The following is a 19,808-nucleotide window of genomic DNA, read 5'->3' on the forward strand; positions in this document are numbered from 1 at the left end:
ATTTTTTTCTTTGCCTCTATTCTCAAACCACTATTAATTAATGAAATAATTAATTAATTATTAATAACAGTGAAGATTGGGTCCTTTTGGTTATTAAAACAGCAGTCATGGACTGACTGGTAGAGGGAGCATCAGTAAGCCAATGGAGGCAAAACGTTGTCTGCTTCATGTATATGGGGGCCCTTCGAAAGTTTTGCTATGGGACCTGAAAATGCCTAGGGGGTCTGCACCGATGCCTATGCAACCTGCATATCTATGCACGGTGGCAGAAATAAAGTAACACTTCACTGCCTATATAACATGGTTAACAAATGACCTCCGATGTGGTATACGTTGAACATAATACACTGGCTATGATAGAAAAGAGCCACACCTATTGATTTGCATAACCACACCTTCATATCTTCTGCATTGCACAAATAAAACCCACACGCACCCCTGATTAGCATAGCGTTTAAAAAATATTATTTTTCCTTTTTATGTTAAACGACAGACTGTATCCCACAGTTATTATAATTATATGGAATCGGAGTTCGGGTTGTTGACCTAGCTAAAGCTAATCAGTGGCTTTGTTTTCGTGGCTTTTAATGCCGTAATCACTCAATACATTTTAGCCATGAAAAAGACTGGAGAATAACAGGAAGATAAAAAAAAATAATAGAGATGAAAAAGATACATTACGGAGACTGCTTGTAATGATTCCAGGTACTTGTGTCTGGTATGTGCTACAAGGAACACAAGCGTTTCCTGCTCAGAAAGGATTATATCGGCTGCTGCTCTCTGCCCTGTGTGACCTAACAGCTTTCAGCAACATAACTAAGATATACTGTGCTATTACCTACAACACCGCTCACATTTACAGTAATGGCACACATCCCCAGTGACAGTAACCTTAAATGTCCACGTCTGTTTTCTACAAACTCCCGGTTATTGATTGCCTGCTAAGTATCAGGAATATAAAAATAAAATGTAAAACAAAACTTAAAAACCTTAATGTCATTTTTGTAGCAAGGATTTCCCCTAGTAAAAATTGTTTACTTTGCTTTCTGGAGACGTTAATTGTTGTATTTATAATTACTTGATACTTATATTATTCATCATCACCATTTATTTATATAGCACCACTAATTCCGCAGCGCTGTAAAGAGAACTCACTCACATCAGTCCCTGCCCCATTGGAGCTTACTGTCTAAATTCCCTAACATACAGACCGAGAGACTAAGGTCAATTTACTAGCAGCCAATTAACCTACTAGTATGTTTTTGGAGTGTGGGAGGAAACCGGAGCACCTGGAGGAATCCCACACAAACACAGGGAGAACAAACAAACTCCACACAGATAAGGCCATGGTCAGGAATCAAACTTATGACCCCAGTGCTGTAAGGCAGAAGTACTAACCAATTACCCACCATGCTGCCCAACTAAACCCCCATGTTGCTCATTATTTGATGCATTCTTTAAGTGATAACATTTTGTTTCTGTGATCTTATTGATGTTTCTATGAGCACTGGCAAATAATTAATGTTAATCCAGTAATTTTATTCCCCCCCCCCCCCCAGCTCACACAACTGCAGCTTGGAGAATAAGGGTCTACCTCTGAAAGGCGTAGTTGAACGCAATGGGCGTCCAGGTTCACCTGTGTTATTTTGGCTGGTGGGGGAAAACCTATAAATGTCCTGCTGCTTTTGTACTTTCATCTTAATATAAATTCAATTACTTTATCATTATTTTTGTTGTTGTGAAATAAACAGATTTATATATTTATTATTAACAATATTAACATTTATTTATATAGCACGAGCATATTACGTAGTGCTTGTCAATGGGTTGGGGTTTCTGTTTCAACATTTACAGAGCCTTCCAGGATTAAATACTTGTAGACTTATTTTAAAAGGTAGCACTAGAGTGATTATTCTTTTGTTAAGGGTAATCTTTTATATACTTCGTATTGGTCCAACCACATTTCATTGGTAAAAAGTGCTTATTGAGGTTTTATGATCAAATCAAACAGCCATGTTGGTTTGGGCGTAAGAAGGTTGTTTGAGCATCGAAATGGATTAAATATAAGTTCTGAGTAAACTGTGTAGAGGGTGGCAATAGAATATTTTAGTTAGGTTAAGCATGTGGTTCGGGAATTTAATAAACTTGCCTGAAGAGGTTTTTTCTCAGAGAAGGGTTGAAGGTTTGGAGGCTAGAGGAGAATTCCACAGAGTGGGCACATCCTGTGGAAAGTCATGTAACCGGGAACGGGAGCAAGAAAAGAGTGTGGATGGAAGGTGCATATCTTGGACAGAGTGGAGGGGTCGAGTTGGGCTATATTTTCAGAGAAGAGATTTATGTAGGTTCAGTTTTGTTAATTGCTTTGTTTGTTAGTAGAAGTATTTTATATTGGATTCAGTAAAATACAGGCAGACAACGTTGGCACTGATAGAGCGGAGCAACAGTAGAAAGAACATTTTGTAAGAATAATTAGTCTAGCAGCTGCTTCAAAATAGATTTTGGGAGTGAGTGTCCAGTATTGGAAAGACCAGTGAGGAGGGGACAGTCAATGTGAGAGAGGATGAGGGCATACATTAAAGTTTTGGAAGTGTCTTGTATGAGATATGTCTTGTAAATATTTCTAGGCAGCAAATTTTAGGGATTAATTCTTGTGTTATCAACATAAATAGATGTTAGCCTCTGTCCACTGGATTGTTAGCTACGTTTTTGAAATATTTCATTTGAGGGGTCAGTTGATATCCTCATATTACGGTGTACTATTACTATTTTTATATAACACTATGAATTTTACACCATGCATTACAAGATTAGGCTGCCTAGAACACAGGGAGATAACATTACTTGTCCATTGTCCCAAAAATGACTTACTGAAAATAGCATAAAATATGATATGGGATTTGAACCCTGAAACCTTTCAATAAGTCATACAGTGATAATGTAGGTGACTTCTCAAGCACATCAAACAACCACAAAAAATAAAAAACATAACTATAACTATAATTTATAGCTTAATGCTTATCTGAGCAATACCAGCTGCCTGCCAAACAGAGAGATTCTGCAGTCTCAGAACAAATAATTACATATAAAAAAAATATTTTGGCACCTTAGAGTGTACCTTAAAAGGCCAATACTAATCAAAAGCAAAAAAAACAGTATACAAGTAACAATATTGTTTAAGTACATAAAATATCATACATTCAAAAGTAAGGAAGCTCATAGAAAATCATATCATTATGTAAAACAGGATAGTATAGATCAGTCAATTCACCATCTAACTGAACACCAAGGGGTAAATGTATCAACCTGAGAGTTTTCCGGCGGGTTTGAAAAGTGGAGATGTTGCCTATAGCAACCAATCAGATTCTAGCTGTCATTTTGTAGAATGCACTAAATAAATGATAGCTAGAATCTGATTGTTTTTTCAAACCCGATGGAAAATTCTCATCTTGATACATTTACCCCCAAGGAGCAGATTTGCTAAATCTCCTAGAAAGGAAAAGTGAAGGTGTTGCCCATAATGTACAGTTTTGTGTGCGCCTCTTGTTATTTCACATAAATTATTACATTTATATACATTGTACGTTTATGTTTTTATTATTATCGCAACAATTGATTGTTTTTTTTTTCCTACAAGCATTTGGAAACCCCCCTCTAGAAATTCTGCCTTTCCCCCTGTACGTAAATCAAAACATATTTTTAGTCAAGATGATATAATTAACCTAATAAAAAGGCATATATCACCATAAAAAAAGATATAACACAATAAAGGAAAAGAGAATCACATCTCTGTTCCTCCCACAGTGTAATTTATGATGACTATTATATGCGTTTGTGTAATCAGATAGATATTAGGTTTTAAATAAAAAAGAAATCATTATCTAGATCCCCTTTAGTTGCACTGTACAAAGATAATTTTATTTTGGAATGCACATTTATATACAGCTTATACTTGGGAAGTTTATGATTTCAAGTCAAGACTTGACATGAAGATTTTTGATTTTTGTTTATATATATATATATATATATATATATATATATATATATATATTGCACAAGATCAATATCTGAATGGAAATGTTGTCTCAGCAGGTTCCTGCCTCACTGTCTTGGAGAATATTGTAGGGGGATTTCAAGAGGATCCCTGTCTATCAATCCCGTTATCCTACTGTACTTTGAAGGACACTCCTGATGGGATAAATATATATTCCTAGCACGCCAGATGTGGTGTATGATATCTTGCCTCTTGACGGTCCCCTGTGGTTGAATTATTTGTTAATAACATTGTTGTTTTGTATAACTGCAACCCTAGTACAACATTGCCGGAAAAAGAGATGGCGGCAAGGATCGCTCTTGGTAATCTCTGGGTTAAATAACAATCTCTGTGTCAGACTGAACGACTTAAAGCAGTTAAATATTTTATGTACCCAACAGCTAGACTTTCTTCACTTTCAAACTTTTGAAAAAACTTTTCAAATGAAGCTAAAAAAGAAATTGTGGAAATAATATGTTGCTGTCCCTACCACATATCATTTGAGGTTCTACATCTATTGAAAGGAAAGCCATATGCATGATGTCTATATTTTATTGATCATTTTTATTAAAAGAAGACACATGAATATATATGAGGAGTACCTATCATAATTGTTTCCAGGTCGTTGGTGTCCGTGTGTCTCTACTTTTGTAATTCATAGCCAGACTGCCCTGAAAACGCTTCTGTGTTGTGCTTTTGAGTGCTTGTCAAATGATCAGAATGAGCTTCAAAATTTCTCAAAAAAAGGCTCTGACCGAAAATGAGACGTGGAATTATCAAGATGTCCCCATTTTCTCAGCATACGTGTGAGTCGCTAAAGCTATGAGTCACTGCAATTGTTGGTTAGTTTGGTTGATTTGTGTCACCCTGAATAATTACATTTATGTAATGAATTTTCTCTAATTCCAACTACTTATAATTTCGTCATATCTTTACAGCATCTTTGCCTTTAAAGTTGTTATAGGTGCATGTTTTTATGCCACGTTGGAATTTTGCTTCCTAATTCGCCATATGCAACATAGGGAATGTGATGCGGGAAAGTGCAAACAGTGGAATCATCATCATGCTGAGAGACACGATTTTGATTGCGCCATTTGTTAAAAAGGAAAAACTATATCTATGTGTGCATGTGTGATTTACACAACAAAGTGCGAAGTAATCCAGATAAGCCAATTCTTGGGGCCTCCTGTGCTTCCTAGCAGGCTCAGGTGTGAAAAGTTGGTAATTATAAATGGGGACAGCGAAACGCTGTGCTAATGGGGGCGAGAGTGAGGGTAGCACAGCAAAATTCAGTTGGAGGGAGAACATTTAAATCTGAACATGATTATCCTGTATAATAAATTATCTGCAACAGAGTCAGCTTGAACTTGGAAATGTAAGGATAATTAACACCTGTCATGACCAGACTCACTTGAGCCTTGTGATATATGGGTGTGAAAGTGTTAATCCAAGCAAAAACCCCTGGACTATCTAAAAGGGATGAAACTCTCCCAAAATTATATCTTACACTCACTATTAACAACCCAGTTCTGTCAGCCCTAAGATTTGATTTAAAAGCTGACACTCTGAGGATGTCTCCAGTTACTCCCTAGCTTATCTTCAAATACAATCTCAATCTAATTTAATCAGAGTTATTGCTAACCAAACAATTATATGCCTTAAATATAGCATTATAGTATCCAAGTCATGTATAGTAACCAAGACATGTGAATCATTCAAGAACACAAAGACAGAACTTTATTGAATGGAGTTTAATGTGGCAAAGAAAGTCACAATGCTTAAAGTATAAAAAAAGAATAACAAAATGACATGAGGAAGAACAATTGCAATCAAGTTTCAGGAATAAAACGGAAATAAGAAAATCTGGTATTTTTCATGCAATCTACACTGGGGAAGGCTGCACAGGACGGAATCTCAATAGAAGATGATCCCCAAGAACTCTTAAATATAAGCAACCCAGCTATATGGACAGCAGAGTAGTTAACCCCTGGTTTCAAAACGGTGACATCACAGGTACTCATATTGTTGGGAGTAATCATTTATATAGTTACATTTTATTTTATTAACTTTTGATTAGACCATAATCACGCCAACCCCAATCATCGGCTCTTTCAAGTAGGCACATATCTTATGCCATAATAAAGAAACATGATTTTCACAGATTCTCTGGCGGGCTAATTGAAACCAGGTAAGATGTAGGCAAAATGCATGTATGTCAACCCCTTATTTCTGTTGTCTTCTGTAGGCAACCTACGACACGTCAAATATCAGCATGAACTGAGAGCCAGAGGTATGCCATACCACCCATAGGGACTTTTATGTGAACAATGTGCTTATATCTACCTCTGATTCCAGTAATGTAGAGATAGGAAACCTGTCACTCTGCAATTGTCGTAGTTTCCCCACATCTGGAGGAACACAGGTTGCACTAACTTTGGGTTAATCTAATGTTTTTATTTGCTGCACTGTGTTGATTGTAACCCCATTCATATATCTTCCTTAACATACATATATCCTGATTATCTTCCCTCTGTTCTGCCATCCTCCAGTTGCATCTTGTTTTGTCCTTGTCTGTCCTCCATTTATTATTCTGCTTTATCTGACCCGACTCTGTTATATTTATGACACTGATCCTTACACTGATCTGTCTGCTTCTTTTCTATCTGCTCTCTGAAGCTTAATTCTTGGTCCCAGGCATTGTTGTGTTCAGGGCCTGGGTTTGCCATTTTTCAACCACACATAAAATTAAGTGAGAGATCTATCAAAAGGTCGATTTTGTTAAACTTTTCTATTTTTAGTAACTTATAAGGATATTTACAATTTGCCACTTTTTCAAACCTACAAAAAATAAATAAATAAAAATATCTGCAGTGTGAACTGTAGAGAATGGGGAATGTCATAAAGGACGACTTGGAAATCTCAAAAAATAATCTTACAGTCGTGAAACCCATGGAGATGAGAGGGATTTCCCATTTGTTTCAGTGAAATGAATGGGAAAATGTTACATTAAATAAATGTTTTACATTATTTTTAAAATAACTAAAAAAAAAAAATTAAATACTTTTGTGGAACTACAAATCCTAGCAAGCCCAATCAGCCAGAGCATGCTGGAAATATCCTACAATACTTGTAATCTGCTTGGCAGATAATGCCACTGTTTCAGTGTTGCTCAAAGTCAGTACATGCTGGCCGCTTGTGATTGGCTGAGCTTTTCCCATTTATTTCTAGGGTCTTTCAGCTTCCATTGAAAACATATTGCTTATTCAAATTCATGGGAAAGTGTTGATTTTGCTCGGCAGGGTTAAATCGCTAAAAGTCATCTGAATTGAAAATAAATTAACTTTTAAAAGATTGAAAAGTTTGGGAAACTAAACGACAGTTTGTTTCTGGTTGATTTTAGCTTCTTAGTACTATCACCCACAGACAGATGTCTCCATAAGGCTGCACATACGCAGTAAAGGCTCTGGGTCAGAACCAGGCGTCTTCATTAGAAAAGAGTCATCGCCGAGGGGTCTCCAATTGGATGTGCTTTCCCAGCAGGATTTTTATAGTAAATTGCACGAAAATGTCATTTGTTATTGTTGTGATGACAGATGATATTTAACGGGGCAAAAATCAGATAATTCTTAAATAGGCCCCCCTAGTGAGAAAAACATCAGAAAGTAACAGTATAGAAATTCCAACAATAAAACAGTAAACATTTAAACTTTTTGCGCAAAATTTTACAATAACTATTAATTAACTATATGCTTCTAAATGTTAAGTTTGAACATCAATATAACTTTGACAATTTTGATGATAATTTTAAAAAAACAAAACCAAATTAAATAAGGAATGACCTGATACAAGTAACAAATATGATCTGGTGCACACTGTAAAATAAAATAAAATTAGTAAGCAAAATCACTAAGCAACAGGATCAGTTTTTGACTCTATATGTAGTGGTCAAATTGGACTAATCTGGCCATTTACTGATTGGGCCCAGCAACGTTTGACAGATGAGGAACCATGGGTAGCACGGTGGCTCAGTGGTCAGCACTTCTGCCTACAGCAATGGGGTCATGAGTTCGATTCCTGAACATGGCCTTATATGTGTGGAGTTTGCATGTTCTCACCGTGTTTGCGTGGGTTTCTTCCGGGTGCTCCGGTTTCCTCCCACACACCAAAAACATACTGGTAGGTTAATTGTCTACTATTAAATTGACCTTAGTCTCAGCATTTATGTATGTTAGGGAATTTAGACTGTAATCTCCAATGGGGCAGGGACTGATGTGAGTGAGTTCTCTGTACAGCGCTGCGGAATTACCAGCGCTATATAAACAGATGACGATGATGACACAAGCTGGCAGTGGTCATCCGCTAAACCTGTTTTTAGATACGCCCCAAAAGATGTCAGGGGGAAAATGTATCAAGCTGAGAGTTTTCCGGCAGGTTTGAAAAGTGGAGATGTTGCCTATAGCAACCAATCAGATTATAGCTGTCATTTTGTAGAATGTACTAAACAAATGATAATTAGAATCTGATTCTTTTTGGGGCAATGACCATTGAACTTTGAGGATACTTTAATTTTATCTGTATACATTAGTTGGTACATCAGAATATATACACTTGTGTGAGACTATTTCCCTTTCTGAAGATTTCTAGAGAATGCAATGCTCCTCCTGGGCAGCTGGTAGGTGATCCTGACATTATGACCCCCGACATGTGTGACTGTAACATTGCTGTAGAAGATACTTTCATGCCTGTAATTTCACGGTTCTCCAGCCGTCCTCATCATCTCTGAGCCCGCAGCCTTTCACCTCTCCTCAATATTATATCCAATATATTTTTGAAGTTGCAAGATCATGTAATATGCTGTAAAATTCTTGGCAACTTCCCTAAATTTAAAGAAAAGAGAAAAGAGTGGTTGCTTGGCAAAGAAATTATTACCAGCCAATACTGCAATTCTCTTCCATCTGAACAATATAAATGATCTGTTCATCTATATGTTAGCAACATAGAACCTTTCAACAGAGATAAGCAAACCACATTTTAGCAGATCGATTTATTACTATAACCATATAACATGAAACTGTTTTATGTCCTACCAGGGCCCTCTTTCTAAACAACATTATGGGCCCCCGGGCAAAGCAGTGAACCGGGGCCCCTATATATAAATATATATATTCACGTAAAAAAAAAGTGATTATATATATATATACCATATATACACCATATACATATATATATATATACACATATATACACATATATATCACATTTTTTACGCACTGGTCAGCCGTCGGCATCCCTTGAATTAATAAAAATAAAAAAAACCCTAACTTACCTTTTAATTAGTTTATTCTCCGATGCGATCCTCTTCACTTTTCTTCCGAGTCACTGCTGCTGCCTGCTGATTAAAGTTGTTTTCGCACGGGGGACTCCTTCGTGTTGCGCTCCGCAATGGATGTCGGGCATGACGACGTCACGCCCCGTCATGCACTGCGAGCGCCGCACGGAGGAGGAGACCAGGGAGGGAGCCGGATCGCCAGCTGACCGCAAGGTAAGTATTGTCTTTTTTTTGCAGGATTTTTTTTCCCAGTGCTGCCTAGGATGGGACCCCGGGCACCTGCCCATTGTGCTCAATGGAAGAGATGGCCCTGTGTCCTACTTGTGCTATTCCCTCTTCTACGTAATCATATTACAGAAAGTGACCATGTGACTGTCCAACCTGCGGAATTAGTGGCGCTATATAAATAAATGGTTTTTGATTTCACAGGACTGTCCAGCCATCGCAGTCAGGACAGGTGGGAGGTATGTTCCACTAATGGTCGCCCCTTCAATGCCTCATGTACCAGCGGAAGGCACTCACGGCATTGAAGGTTTGTTCTTAAGGGAGAGGTTGGGCACTTCAGAAGCACTGGACACACCTCAGGGTCACATATATGCCCAAAAGTGATGTGGTCAATCCCACATGTAGTGTGACCTCTACATGCACCTTGTCCTCTTTTCCAAACTAAAAAAGATTGGGATGTCTAAAAATCAAGTGTTTTTGTGAGGAGGTGGTGGTGGTAGTGGTGGCAGCGGTGGGATGTCTCCGTGACCATGTTGTAATCGAGGAATTTAATTTAATTTAAATGCACTTTCTCAACTCTTGTAATCATGTAACACTATGATGAACAGCTTGTAAGCTGAAAGTGATGGCTATAACACCAGGGTATCTCCCACAGAAACTATATTTTGAAATTAATGTCACATTAAGCTGTGTATTACAATACTACAAGCAGTGCAGACTGGTGATTCTGTGCTTTGTGAGTTAAACTAACAAAACTGTGACCCTTTCATACTTGCCAACATTTGGGGGGTAAAAAATATTTCCAGCGGCGCTTTGTCACTTTGTAAATAAAATGCTTTCCATATTTCTTCAGACATAGATCAATACCATCCTCAAGATCTCACCACTTTGTGTTTTTTTCTAACTCACTGAGAATTACATCAAGCACATACAATAGAAAAATGGTACTTTGCAGGGATGTGAACAATACCATGTTAGAGGTCCAATAACCACTTGTATATGAATTTGAGTAAATGCACAGCCCCTTCCCCTATATATTGGCACACTCCTGTCTGTTGTACTTTGTTGTTCAGTGCATCTGCCTGTTCTGTTACTTGCAAGAAATCAGATCTACCCAGAATATAGAACATCAAACATACATACAGTATATGTATAGAGACAAGATATGGACTGGAATACATTTCCACACTTCCCATCTCTCTACCGCTGCACACAACACCTTGTCCCCACCCACATTTGAGCAGCTTACTTCTGATTGGACAAGACTCCAGTCATTCATACCACTATGTTTAAAATCTGTTGCCTTTTCAGAAATTAGTATTTCACCATAGTGAGTATAGGTGTTAAAAAACATTGGGCTTCCAATCAGCTGTTGTTTTATTAGTCTGCAATAAAGAATTCCAAACACTAGAGTAATGCCTTTATTTAAATTTTGTGTCCTTGCTATTGGATCCATTTTGATGAAAGGAATGCTTGATTAAATTAATTACCATAAAATGGCTGCTGTTCTAATTTATAATATATTTTTGTCTAGGCGGCAGTTTTGGGATGGCCCAGAGAGTGTGAGGTTCTCTAGGGATTTCCCCGATATCACGGTGGGCAGGGATCATCACGAAGTATTTCAGGGAGTACAGCAACTTCTTGGGGCCATAAAAGGGGTGTGGCTACACCAGGTTTGTGGCTCCTCCCACCACACAGGCAGTCCTGGGTCTAGTACTTCGTATCTTACCCACTCCCTCTTGGTACCCCTGGTGGGCAAGCCCAAAACTGTACTCATACCAAACTATTAATTGTCCCATGGATGTGTTAGGACCATGAATATTCATAAGAAGATCAAAATATCTGTTAGTTCACAGGACAGCATATAGAAGCACAATGAACTATGATCACTATATTGCAGGCAGTATGTAGTCCCCTTGTTCCTTAGAAAATGATCATTGTAACATGTGCACATCCTCATTAGGGGCAGTTTAACGCCATTAACCTATGCATTATTAAGTTGTTTGGATAGCTGTCAACAGTATAAACAAAACCAATTGTTTTTTTACTGGCCTCGGACAGCACTGATCTACAATGATTAATAACACACTTTAAAATGGACCTGTAGCGAATCTGCTATTATGGTATTTTATTTAAAATTATTTTTTTCCCTGTCCCCCAACATGTGACCTGGATCGTATTAGAGATGTGTGCACACCCCTGTGTTTTGGTTCTAAAACCATCTTTGTGTTTTAGTTTTGGCTTTCATCCTCATGTATCTTGGTTTTGGATCTGGATTTCATTTGTTTTTGTACCTACATTAGCATGTATATCATTAATATTAATTTAGAGTCATTTAAAGTGTATTTTCTAATAACCACCTCACAACTGTCAATATTTTTACCAATTCTGGCTAAAAGCTGCAGTGAATTGGCTGCCTAAAAATAGTGACAGAGAAGCGGCACAAATACATGGCAGCTTAATAAAAGATATGATACCTATAGTGGCAGAGCACTGGCTGATAGGATGGTTATTTGTAGAGAATCAGTAATAAAAGCTCATTAGAAGAATTGCAGTATCAATAGACAATTTAGACAAGTAGATAGACGAAGGTAGACTGCACCCAAAAATTAAATAGTGAGATAGAAATCACCAATTTATTTGTAATTTTCAACGTTAAGCAGCATGTATGACACATTGTGGAGATGTAGATCAGCGACAGTAATAAAAGCTCATTAGATGGAAAGTAGCATCAATAGATATTCTAGACAAGTAGATAGACAAAGGTGGACTGCACCCAGAAGTTAAATAGTAGAAGAGAAACCACAAACTTATTTGTAATTCTCAATGTTAGACAGTATGTGTGATACAATATAGAGAGGCAATAATAAAAGCTCATTAGACGGATAGCAGCAAAAATAGACGTTTTAGAAAAAATTTACCTAGGTCGCCTGCACCCGAAGATTAAGTGGTGAGAGTAAGAGCATGGACACAATATTTTAAATGATAGATAATATGTGTGGCACATTGTAGAAAGGCAGTAATAAAAGCTCATTAGATGGATAGCACTGGGTAGAGATGAGCGCTTATATATATATATATATATATATATATATAAAAATATGTATAAAAATGCTCATCTCTACCCAGTATATAAACGCAAAGCTTTAGAGTCAAGCTAGACAATGCTGACCAGAGGAGGGCTCGCAAAGACTCGACTCCATGGCCTATTTTAAAGGAAAAAAATGCAGGTGGTCCAGTGACCAAGCCCAATGTAGCCCACTGTGGGACCGGATGCCCCCCTATCCCCCAGCCCAGTCAGCCCCTGTTGCTGACTCACAATACTTGTACACAGTAGTGTAGATCCATAAAACATGCTCAAACATGATCTAACAGACTCAATCATGGTCAAACTTTTTTGACCTTGTCGAATTTAGCTCCACCTTTGTATTCAGTCGAAATGCAAGAAATTACAGCAAGTTTTGTAACAAATTTTCGAAGTGGTTCAAGAAACAGTATTTTGCTGGTTTGAACATCTCTAGTATCTATTAGTAGGATGTTTAGTTATTGTAACATTCAGGCCCCACATTATTATTATGATGATGATTATTATTATTATTATTATTAATATTATTATTTTCCTTTATTTGTTAGGTTCCACAAGATTTCCACAGTACAAACAGCAGACAATACAGGGTGAAACAGTACTGAACAATGGTTTAATATCAGCTGAAATACTATATAGTTGGAGCAACTTTATTTTAAACAAACTTTGGGATTGAGAGTATGTAATTTATTATGTTGCTGGCGCCATGATGACCATTTTGAACAAAAGGTTGCTTTATTAGGTAGATGACAGCGGCGCACGGAGGATTGTCGGGGGGGGGGGGTTTCTCCCCGCCGACCCCCAAAAAAAAAAAACTGAGAGAGCTGCTGCAGCAGCTCTGTTTCGCCAGCGCTGTCCTATACAGCAGCCGCGCCGCTGTCTAAGAAGCGTCTGCGGCGGTGCTGTCTACAATACAGCACCGCCGCGGACGCTTCTTTGACAGCGCCGCAGCTGCTGTATAGGACAGTGGCCACTTAGTTAGCGCAGGGGGGGTTTCTAGAGACTCAGAAACCCCCCCTGCGTGCGCCACTGGATGACTATTTAAACTGGCCAATTTATCACTTTATAAATCAAGTGCTCAGAATGGGATTCCCATAGCCCCACGCCGTAACAGTCTAGTGTACATTTCATCAGCACTGACCCTCTTCCGCATGATGGTATGATCTAGTACTGGCAACAAACAAAATAACAAACAACGCTGCCTAGAGCTTAATAAAGGCATTAGTAAAAAAATAAAAACAGGATAAAGCAATGTATTTAGTTAAAGATGTAGGATGGCTGAAGTTGTCTATTACTATTTTTGTTCTGTCTTAAATAGATGACATTTGAATTAAAAGTTATATTATAGTAACATGGGGAAAATAAAAGAAGAAGAAAAGCCTTACATGTACACAAATATCCTTACTGTATTTTCAGCCTCGCACTACGTCTATCGCCTCCGTTTGTGTCGTGCCGGACAGCAACGCTTTAAAAAGGTCATGGGCTCTAAGTGATGCCTCTCCGCAGGGCACCTTCAGAGTCTGGAGACCAAAAGTGAATTTCCAGTATGATTGAGTGATGCAAGATCTCTTTCAAGCATGAGAGAATGCTGGCAGGATTAGCACTTCATAGCGTACGTGACCCGGACACTTGTAGCTTCACACCCCGCTGGTTTATTTAATATTTTCCGCTTCACTGGGAATTCACACAAATATATACTGTGAGTTATAAAACACTTACGGAAGCTATAGGTTGAACACAGGAGAATCGACATCAGGATTCCACGCACATGCCAAAGTCTCTGCAAACAGCGGCTGTGATCCTTTATTTTTCATTCACAAAACTGACATTTTTAATATCTTTTTTATAGAAATATGTCAAAATACATAGACAGTGTTCTACATTTCTCTCTCTCGTGTTTATTAAATTCTGCTAGAGACCTAGGAGACAAACAGTGACCCGAAAACAGCCACAAGGGCTATTAATAATCAAATCAAAATCAATTAGGTCATTATCGAGCATTGTTGAGAAATGCGGTCATAAGGTCACTGAGATCGGCCTTTGTGCGTGGTCATCTTTAGCTCTGTCTTGCCTGGAGTGTGTTACAACTCACCTGTCCTCGCTCCGGCGCTGTCACGTGACAGTCGGGGCAGGGAATTCAAACTTGCAGCCCTACTAAAGACCTGCTCTGACACCTGGGCAGCGTCAGAGCAACTTCCTATGTTCCCTGACTAGGTTCTTCTCGTGTGTCTCTCCGTGTACCAGTTCCTTGCAGACTTCTCAAACATTCCACTCCAGTGTACCAGACCCAGGCTTGCTGACAACGTATTATCTCCACTCCAGTGTACCAGACCCAGGCTTGCTGACAACGTATTATCTCCACTCCAAGTGTACCAGACCTCGGCTATCCTCATACTACCTTCCAGTTCCAGTGTTATCGTGGGCTACCTCCTTACCTCTAGAGGCAGACCAGTGGACCGCGACCTGCGATCCTCCGCAGCAAAGCCCATCCCGCCTTGCGGCGGTTCTTGGTGAACACCAGGGGGTTCGTTAGACTCCGCACCACCGGTCGGCCAGCGCTGATCTAGAGTAAGGCAAGCACTCCATATTTAATACCTATATTGCTACATTGTTGTACACGCTACATAATTGTTACAGAGTGATCTGATTGGTCGGCTGGGAGGCCTAACGCTTGGATACTCTAAGTTGGCCCCCTGCATGTGTGCCATAGCATTGATCCTATCACCCAGTACTCGAGCAGAAGGCAGGACCAACCAATGATTGGTCAGCCTTACTTCAACATCTTAGATAGAGAGACATAGAGGGTGTGATTCTTCCAGGGACGCATTCTGAGCGCAATGTGACTTAAATCATGTACACGTACACCCGAAATCAGCAAGGAATGGATCTGAAGATATGTGTGGTGATGAGTACAGGTTACAGAAAGGATTACATACCGTACTGGGTATAGTCAAAACCCCATAATTTCTATCATAATCCAAAAATAAATCATAGAATAATACTTGCACCCTCATATTAGTATACTTCATTAAGAATGGGAATGGAAAAAAGGAAATGTTTCAAATCGGGGCACTCCAGGGGGTAAATGTATTATGGTCCGTTTTTTTCAACTCGCGGGAGATCGGCGAGTTGACAGCTAAAATTTAAAGCGGCGATGGCTTGTAAAGGCAAGTTTGCCATAAAACATGCATTACAGCTTTACTGATATTCATTAAAATACTGAAAAGTTCCTGTATTAATCAGTAAAATCACCTAGCGAAATGTTAAAGAAATGTTAAGTAGAATTTGACTTCCAAAATATTCAACAACTGTTAAAATGCAGCAATAAGTTGCTGGCCACGTTTCTACTCCTTAAAATTCAATAATAAACGAATAATCCTCTTATATTTATTCAAAGCGCCATTTTAAATAGTAATATTCCATATATTCCATTTGATGCACTGATATTCAATTAAAATGTTTCCGTCCGTGTGTGTTTATTTATTACACTGTATAAAGACTGTATATTCATCTATTTATTTATATAGCGCCACTAATTCCGCAGCGCTGTACAGAGAACTCACTCACATCAGTCCCTGCTCCATTGAAACTTACAATCTAAGTTCCCTAACATACACACACAGAGACAAAGGACAATTTAATAGAAGCCTATTAACCTACCAGTATGTTTTTGGAGTGTGGGAGGAAACCCACGCAAACACAGGGAGAACATACAAACTCCACACAGATAAAGCCATGGTCGGGAATCGAACTCATGACCCCATAACATACATTTATTAGGATATTCTTAATGTCTACTGTACATAAAATATATTTTTACAGTTGCTACTGATTGCAAACACATGTTCTAGCATGTATACGAGACCGTCATCACTATCGCTCGGCACTTACACCTGACCTGTAGCTGGAGCAAGAGATACGTCTGAAAAACAAGTACTTTTGAGAATCACAGAGTTTGAATCAGACGCCGCTGCGTGCGTTTGAGATTGGCGCGCTCTTACTGTGCATTGGCCCCTTCCGTGCCTTGGTCCCTCACTGAAATTGTTGGCTTTAGTGTGCTTTGCGCTGGCAGATGAATTAAACACGGCTGCGGTTTGCGGCGTATGGACCGGTTCTGAGCATGCTCAGAGTAATTTTGGGGATTGTACGCGGAAAATCGCTGTTACGTCTCTTGATGAGTCAGGCCTACAGTGTCTATTTATTATATAGCAGTCAGACCCTAGATAATAATTTTGCATTAGTACTAAAACCCCACGGGCTGGTGAAGGTGGGGTCCTCTGCCGGGCAAAGCTTCCCCATGCAAAGTCTAAGGAGGTCTATTTACCATTTTCTCGCTAGTGCTATCTTAAGATGGTGACAGCAGAGTTGGGATCCTTAAAGGCTTTATTTATTTTCTTTGTCTTTTACATTTTTTAAACATTCTGTTCTTTTCTGTACAATTTTTCTTTTGTTAAAAAAAAACAAATCTGGAACTGGAATCGTAAGTCCGAGCAACCAGATCCATCGAACATGCCGGTAAGCTGGTTATACAACCCGGCAAGGTGAAGGACCAAAGACTGGCTGGTGAAGTAATAGTCCTCTGACAGCCAGTCATCTCCCAGCTGCCCCGGCAACATTTTCTTAAATAACCGTTAAACAAGATTTTCAATGGGATAAGCAGCAATAGAAAGTCCTTGGTTCATAAATAGACCCTTAAATCTCGGTCTACAACTATGTATTCTGATGATAGATAAACTCTCCATCTAATCCCGCTATGGAAAATTCCAACAAACGCGTGGAGTCTGGAGTTGTATAAGCCAATTTTCTGGCACCTAGTTTGCTTATAGCATTTAACACAAGGCCATTTGCACCACAGGGTAAGCAAGAATGTCTAAAGAAGTTGGTGTTGACTTTGCATAATTTACTTTCACTTATGTGCAGTCCGATATATCAATAGAAATGATGGGGAGTCATCTAAGTGGGCTTGTAGCGCTAACACCCTTTATCTCATATTCTCTCTCGCCCTACCTCAGCTGTCATCCTTGTTCTCAGCCATGACTGACAGTCTCACCACGCAGTAGCACAGGACGATTACATTATCCTGGAAGAAAGAAGAAATATAGCAAGGGGGAAATTGGGGCATTTTTTTTAAGGAGTCAAATCTTACCATGTACTTTTCTGTCAATCATACCACTAGGAATGGAGGTAGTCCTATATATAGATCAAATACATCGTAAGCCATGTCCAGAATTATTACTTGACATTTAATGGAAGATAAACCACTACTTTAGAACAGAAACATTTCCTTACAACATAGTATTAAGCCCATATAGGCAGACCACCTTGTCTGCTTTATTCTGGTGAATATCATCAGCTCTTTGATAGGATAATCTTTGGCATAATAAACACATTCAAGCTCCGTTTCAAAGTCCTCGGTCATAAATCCATTGCTTTAATTCCACTCTGCAACGTTTGTAAGATAAGCTGAAGAAATATCATCCTACAATAGGAAGCAACGTACATCTTGGAAATATGTTTATTTGCATTTACTCTTTACGTCTTAACTATGCAACATCATCTCCAGAAGGCACTCATCTTGAACTAGAATTCTAAATTATTTTGTTGTTATACATCCAAATGTAGATCTGATGTGACAGTATATATACCATTTGTTTATAGGACCTCTATACCTAAAATAACATTTACACATTGTGAAAAGGTGTGTTATTACATTTAGGAATGGATATGGAAAAGTTCACATATCATGACATGAGTAAAGGTATTTGACATCTCTATATTAAAAGCATAAGTACTTATTTATATGATGCCGTTGTCTGAGCAGGGCACATCATATATATTAATATTAATTAATATTGGTCTGTAGATTTGCAGAAAAATATTGTCATTGTAATCCGTTGCATCGTTTAGGAGTTATTTGGCAAAATGTCCACTCGCCAATGCATTACGATTGTCTTCTGGAAAATGTGACAGTTGGCAATACACCTGTGCCCCTGCTGGTTGTTGAGGAAACTGTGACAGTTAGTGAACTCTTCTTGTGCACCTGCTAGGTGACCTGGAACTTGTGACCTGCTGGGTGGTCTGGAAACTGAGACAGTTAATTGCAGCAACATATAGTATATCAGCGTGTGTTGCGGGAACCATGCCTAGCAATGTAACTTTGATGGAAGAACTTATACATATATTGCAGTGTATAAAGAAATTCTTTAGTTCCTTTAATATAGTGATTGATAATATAGTTATTTATTCATTATAGTCCGTTGTTAAAATTTCTAAATGTAATGTAGTGTATAAAAAAGTTATTGAATTCTGTTAATAAAGTAATTTAGTCATTACATTTCAGTTTAATTTAAGGCAGTTACCGCCGGGTTTCTCTAGTTGTGTGTAATTGTGATTGCATCATTAAAAGACCACAGAGGAGGGCATAGGGATCATCACGGTCTGTTTGAAACAACAAGTTGTATTTCTGTAGAAGAGAGGAGTATAACGCTGGACCATTGTAGCTCAGGGGAGAAATGTTGTATCAGAGGGAATGCTGTACCTAGGTAAGTGGAATTCTCTTTTATAGTTTAATTCAGTGGTTCCCAAACCTTTGCAGTTCGCGGCACCCTTAGAGTCTCTATAATGTTTTCAAGACACCCCTCCAAAATAATTACTGAGCAGTCCTGTTTTATAAACAGTTGGGTCAAAAAAACGTAATAAGTATTTAGGTCAGGACAGAAATACTTATTTAGTTGTATGCAAAAATAATATACATAAATCCAAGGGAAAATAATATTTTTATATATATATTTTTTTTAATTATATTTCTGTCAAAGAATAAGTTACAGCTAATACACACTGTGCCCTCAGTGCCCCCGATGTTGCATTTCAGTGAAGAATCTCTTCCCTATGGATGCGCCAAGCAATGCCACCAAATGTTTCACACACATACAATCGGCACATGTAATAATAACAGTGACCCCTAACCGCAAATGAGGATCAACTGTGCAGAATTATGGAAGGGAGGGGGAGAGGGTGGAAGTCCAGACTAGGATCTTATCACACTCACTCGATACTAGTCAACTTGTATCTTCAGCTTAATAAAGGCCCGAATAATGTTTCAGGCCGCAATAGGGTGTTATGCTTAAAGTGCTCCCTCC

Source organism: Mixophyes fleayi, chromosome 8 (genome assembly GCF_038048845.1).
Source record: "Mixophyes fleayi isolate aMixFle1 chromosome 8, aMixFle1.hap1, whole genome shotgun sequence".
Classification (NCBI taxonomy): domain Eukaryota; kingdom Metazoa; phylum Chordata; class Amphibia; order Anura; family Limnodynastidae; genus Mixophyes; species Mixophyes fleayi.